The following is a 6,457-nucleotide window of genomic DNA, read 5'->3' as shown; positions in this document are numbered from 1 at the left end:
AATGTCTTCTTTTAGAGAACCATTGAATGGAATGAAACCAACCATGGCATGAATGTTCCTTATCAGGTGCTGACCAAGTGTTGTTACTTTGAACCGATCCATCTTCCAAGATGGCCGCCAGCAGGGGACTTCGTTTAACATTGGACCCTATAGACAATACATACAAATGTCTTCTTTTAGAGAACCACTGAATGGAATGGAAAAAAACATGCCAGGAATGTTCCTTATGAGGTGTTGACCAAGTGTTGTTCCTTTGAAGCCGATCAGTCATCCAAGATGGCCACCAGAGAGGGACTTAGTTTAACATAGGACCTATGGGAAATACATGCAAATGTCTTCTTTTAGAAAACCTCTAAATGGAATGAAATAAAACATAGCATGAATGTTCCCTATGAAGTACTGACAAAGTGTTGTTACTTTGAAGCCGATCCATCTTTCAAGATGGCCGCCAGCGGGGGACTTAGTTTAACATAGGACCCTATGGATAATACATACAAATGTCTTCTTGGCATGAATGTTCCTTATGAGGTGTTGAACAAGTGTAAGTACTTTGTAGCCGATCCATCATCCAAGATTGCCGCCAGTGGGGGACTTAGTTTAACATAGGACCTTATAAACAATACATACAAATGTCTTCTCTCAGAGAACCACTGAATGGAATGAAACTAAACATGGCATGAATGCTCCTTATGAGGTGCTGACCAAGTGTTGTTACTTTGGAGCCGATCCGTCTTTCAAGATGGCCGCCAGCAGGGGACGTATTTTAACGTAAGATCCTATGGGAAATACATACCCTCAAGATTTTTTATTAAATTACGGGGGCCAAGATTAAACCAAATTTGTCCTCAATCATTATTAGGGTATCTGTTTTGATATTAATCTATTTTTACATGATTTCCAAAACCAAAGTAGAATCAGGTGAGCGACACAGGCTCTTGAGAGCCTCTAGTTCTGTATTCTTTATTTTTTTGGCCCTTTATTCTGCACGATTTCCCTACCATTCTCTATTCTGAAAACCCCATCCAGACCCTCTTGTCTTATCTTATATTTAATATTACCTTTCGCTTTTTGTTTTATTTTGTTTTGAAGTACATACATTTCTACATGATTTCATCTTTATTAAATGCTTTTTTGTTTTTATCTGTATTGGGAGAGGACGTAACTTGTGTCCAATTCCTTATGATATTTCTGCAAACAAATACATATGTTTAAATGCGTTATCACATCGAAATTATAAGTTTTTAAAATACTATGATGTGTTATATTCTAATGCAAACAATACAAATTGGGTAAACTTTGGTCAATTCTAATCATAGTATTCTGTCAATTGAGAATGCATTTTTACGTTGCAGTTGTTGGTTTGTTTTTTTTTGTATGGGTATCTCGTTATCTCATTGAGTTAGTAGCGTCTATTCCAAATGTGTAATAGTAAAACGATGTTCCTATGTATGCACAAAAAAATTAAACAAAATGCAAAATATATGAAATAAATAATTAAATAATAATCAATTATATAACATTTTTTATTGCAGATTGTACATGACAATGGAATGCATTACAGATATCCGTTTATTGGTTTAGTTGTTGTGCATCTTATTGTTGGTGGAGTAAGCCTTTTACTGCATAGAGTGTTTGATACGAGACAAAAAGAGTCAAATGAAGACCTTTCTATAGACCTGGATAACATAACACAGGACAAAGGAACAGGTATGAATATTGACATGAAATTTTAACTGCAATTTTAGTAGCTTGATGTCTACCACATATTGTAAAGGAAGTGTTTGTGTATCTTTATAATTTTGTTTGGAAATATATTTTTTTTGTGAAACAAAAAAGGGGAATTGTTTTACTGTAAATATTGCATTATATATATAAATAAGAAGATGTGGTATGTTTGCCAATGACACAACTCTCCACTAGAGACCAAAATGACATAGAATTTAACAACTATAGGTCACCGTACGTCCTTCAACAATGGGCAAAACCCATACCGCATAGTCAAGTTTAAAAAGCCCCGTAATGACCAATGTGAACCAAATCAAACAAGAAAACTAACGGCTTGATTTATGTACAAAACAATGAACAAAAAACATGTATGAAATACACCAACAAACGACAACCACTGAATTGCATGCTCCTTACTTGGGATAGGCACATCATAATGTGGCAGGGTTGAACTAGTATGCTGGCGCCAAATCCTCCTCCTTACCTGGGACAGTTTTGTAACAATACAACATATGAACAAACTATACAATCAGTTGAAAAGGGCTTGACTCATCAGATCGATACAAAGCAGAAAAACATCTAAGAAAAACAAAGACCGGACGTGGCAGGGTATATATACATCCCACAACAACAAAAAAACACTAAGTACAGATCTGAGAGTACTCGCAGTTACTGACAGCTCGTTCAAAGCCAATAACAACTAATAAAAAAAATCATGCATCTAAGACTAAAATATCAATCAGTACACATCCAACATCCAATGGATTTAGTATAAAGACGTCATTAACAGTCAGAGAAGAATATGACCTTGTGCAGTGCAAAGATACAGGTATCGACAGATTGTAGAGCCATGCATGTGCATATGTATATAGCAATTGTATTTGGTTTTTAATTTCCTGATAACAAAATCAATATTTATACCAATGAAAACAATATTCAAAGATCTAATTACAAGGTTGAATTGGTAAACTTTTAGAATAAGTTTATTTAAAGGTTCCATAAGTTTATCTGGATCGAATCTAAATTTCCAAGCTCGGTAAACAAAACACGTCCGTCAAAATTAAGATGTGCTATCCCGTTTGAAATAAGCTTTCTACAGGTACAGCCAAACTTCCAAACCAAATTTTAAGTAAAGATTTTAAGTAATTTGTGGAAACAAAATCCCTGACTTAACAGGCCATATTCTTCTGCGTGACAACTTTTCATTTACCGAAGTTGTAAAATTCATTTTCTAGAACTAAAACCTTACATCGACATTAATGAAGGGATAGAAAAAGATGACAAAGTTAAAGAACACGTCTCATTGAAAGATAGTTTATGCTCTCTGAAAACCTTGTCCCACCTAATTTTGATGTCGATTTTGATGTTGAATTTTCTTTATTACATTGGAACAATAAACTCAAGACTGCAGAATGTTGTTCCTGATCAAGGTATTTATCTTATTTTGTTAGTGTTGCATTTTCCTATATTAAAACTACCATCCAAACTATAGACGATCAATTGGAGTGATCTAAATAGATATAGGAAGATGTGGTATGAGTGCCAATGAGACAACTCTCCATCCAAGCCACAATTTATAAAAGTAAACCATTATAGGTCACGGTACGGCCTTCAACACGGAGCATTGGCTCACACCGAACAGCAAGCTATAAAGGGCCCCAAAAATTACTAGTGTAAAACCATTCAAACGGGAAAACCAACGGTCTAATCTATATAAAAACGAGAAACGAGAAACACGTATGAACTACATAAACAGACGACAACTACTGTACATCAGATTCCTGACTTAGGACAGTTGCAAACATTTGCAGCGGGATTAAACGTTTTAATGGTACCTAACCTTCTCCCTTTTCAGAAACAATAGTATAACATCACAACATAGAAAGACACACTATAAAATATCAATTGGAAGGCTTAACTCAATCAAAAAAAGTAAATTAACACACATTGAACGAATAAATTTGATCTGTGATACCTGAATGCAAATACATAGTTAATAAAAATTATAAGGGATAAATGATTAAGGTCAAAAGTAAATAAACAGGTTTAAACAAAGTAAAAGTATGATACCACTGTTAAACAATATTTAGAAAATCAACACTTTTGAAAAAACCTGCGTCATATTATACACAGGTAAATGAAAATAATTTTGTTGTTAAGTAAAGCCCATATGATCAAAAGAAAAAGGCAAAATAAATATTTTCAAAAGCTTTTTTTCTTTCTGAATTACAGGTGATATACTATGCATGTACATGTTGACTTTATAATATTATAAGGTGAATGTGGACAGCTCCTTAAACTAAAGATAATTACTAATCTAATGTTCAGAGGAACATTATGTTCATTCTACCGCGGAGACTGCAAAACTCGGTTCAATCTTATACAATTGAAAAACTTATTATCTTTTTTTTTTTGGGAAGTTGATAACATTTACTTTTACTTTAAAAATTTATCTAAATTTGAATATAACACGTAACATTTGAGAGAAATAATTTGTTCTTTAAAGACTTGTGTAATTTTTGCGATACCTTTTCAAGATTTCAATGTAAACCGACAGTAGTTTTGTATTCAAAAACATCGGCTACATCAAACATAATCAGAAATGATAGAAGAAAATTAAAAAAAGAGATTGCATTATTTCAATCGTTTATTTGTATTTTAGATGTTCAATAAAGAAAAAAGAAAGAAAGCAAAGCTTCAGAATATTTTCTTATAAATTGCTCTATAGGTTTATGTATTTCATCTATTATAATTTCAATAATTTAAAAAAATAAGATACACTGCAACATATGTAATTAAAGGTACTGCGAGCAAAGCTTCCTTACTATTATTATGCAACCCCCCCTTAAACAATTGCAAAGTATTTGATTTGATTCGGAAAACACTGAGATGATTTTGATATAAAAATAGGAGGTTCACAATAGGCTAACGATTCTGAAAAAAAATTACAATAAAATTTAATTGATTTGATTTTAATTTTTGGTGTTTTAACGCCACTTTTAAGCTTTTGGGGCTTTTTCGTGGCGGCCAGTTTTTATTGGTGGAGGAAGCCAGAGTGCCCGGAGAAAACCACCGACCTTCGATAGGAAAACTGACAATCCTAGTCAATTAAGATTGGAGTCGAGTGCACCCGCACGAGCGGGATTCAAACTCACAACCTCCGTGTTGACTGGCTAATGGTTACAGTAGTAACTACTTAGACCACTTGGCCACCGAGGCCCCCAAAAAAATTTAATAAGGGGTTGATAAAGAAATGGCGGATACAAAATGGGTACCCTTCATGCTAAAGGAAATTGACCCAAAAAATTATTCGAATCAAAAATCTAATAAGATACGCACAATGGCATTATATGATGAAGATTCTGAGAATCTAAGAAGGGTTAGGAGTGAAGTGGATATAAATGTGTACTGTAGTGTGTGGATATAAGAAACCCCAAAAATCATTCGAATTAACAAATGAAAATAGGAAGTGCAGAAGTATTTCATTTGAACACGATTCTGTGAAATTTAACAAAATTCTGTCGAGCAGTACAAATGTACCAGTAGCGGATAAAAAAGTGGGACATATGACCGGCTAATAAACGATGGGCATCCCATTCAATATTTACCACCCTTTTCGCCCTTTTCAGAAAGCGGTGGATATAATTAGAAAAACGAAACCTTTAGTAAATATTTATTGTAAACATGATCTTCCGTTGAGTGGCCCTCTTTATGTAGACTGAAAAGATGGCAGCCTGTGGTGAACCTTGTATTCTTTGTAAACTTTATCTTTTATAAAATTAGATGATAATGTAGTACCCTTATTCAAGAAAAAGTATAAATGTATTTGTATACTAATCAGCGAGATATAATTTTTTTTTTGCTAGTCAGCTAAGAATATTTAATTGTCCAATAAATACCATTTTAGATTCTAAACTGTAAATATGAATGCAATTTCCATTGGACCTCCTTTGAATTGAGATTTACAATTATAAAAATGTGGAGATGTGGTACATGTATGATTGTCAATGAAACATCTATCCATTGTTCTTGTTCAAAGACACGTCTATAATATACTGGAATAAATTGTTCAAACTAGCAAATGCGAATTCAGATTTCATGCCGATAGATGTAAAACACTTGATCTGTCATGGAATGAAATTAAAAGAAAAATCTCGTATTGTTATTAACACCATGTATTTTAATCTTCTTTTTTTTGACACTGTAGTGAGTTATTACATCAACGTATGGTCCTATATAAATGCTGGAGGTATAGTGACAGCTCTCATACCAGGCTTTCTTGTAGAATGGCAAATTAAGTTATTCAAAGGTATAAATCATTTGCAATGTTTTCATATATTTAATTCTCGTACAGAAAATTTGTAAAAAATATATTTTAGGAAAGAAAACAGCAAAACTGAATAGACCGTTTAAAAAAAAACTAGCTAGCAACAAATAAAACGGAAAACAAATCCCTGTAAAAAAGGAATGTAACAAAAAGAGGAAAAAGGAAAAACATCATAATAAGTAAATACTAGAAACAACAAACTTCTCTAGAATCGAAGCTATTACGAGTTTAAATTTTTTTTAAATTTGGTCTGTTGAAGAACGCCGTATGTTGACTTCTAGACTGCGTGTTATTAGATTGCTGACGACTGAACGTCTACTGAACCTCCCTTGTCTTTTAGTCTTTTATACATAGGGAAAGCAATATTATTTGAATAAACTGATGAACAAATAGCTATGGTTTTTT

The 6,457-nt window shown here is 33.2% G+C and overlaps 1 long non-coding RNA gene across 1 annotated transcript; it reads left to right on the top strand.

Annotated features, from left to right (window-relative positions):
• Positions 1 to 1,541: 1,541 nt before the first annotated feature.
• On the top strand, positions 1,542 to 6,027 carry LOC127730161 (uncharacterized). The gene is made up of 3 exons (XR_007994984.1): positions 1,542 to 1,707; positions 2,961 to 3,155; positions 5,933 to 6,027. It is a non-coding gene; the product is annotated as an uncharacterized LOC127730161 (long non-coding RNA).
• The last annotated feature ends 430 nt before the right edge of the window (positions 6,028 to 6,457 follow it).

The sequence above is a fragment of the Mytilus californianus genome, unplaced genomic scaffold (genome assembly GCF_021869535.1).
Source record: "Mytilus californianus isolate M0D057914Y unplaced genomic scaffold, xbMytCali1.0.p SCAF_2, whole genome shotgun sequence".
Lineage (NCBI taxonomy): Eukaryota > Metazoa > Mollusca > Bivalvia > Mytilida > Mytilidae > Mytilus > Mytilus californianus.
The sequence above is the reverse complement of the archived record's forward strand: the minus strand, read 5'-3'. Positions and strand labels throughout refer to the sequence as shown.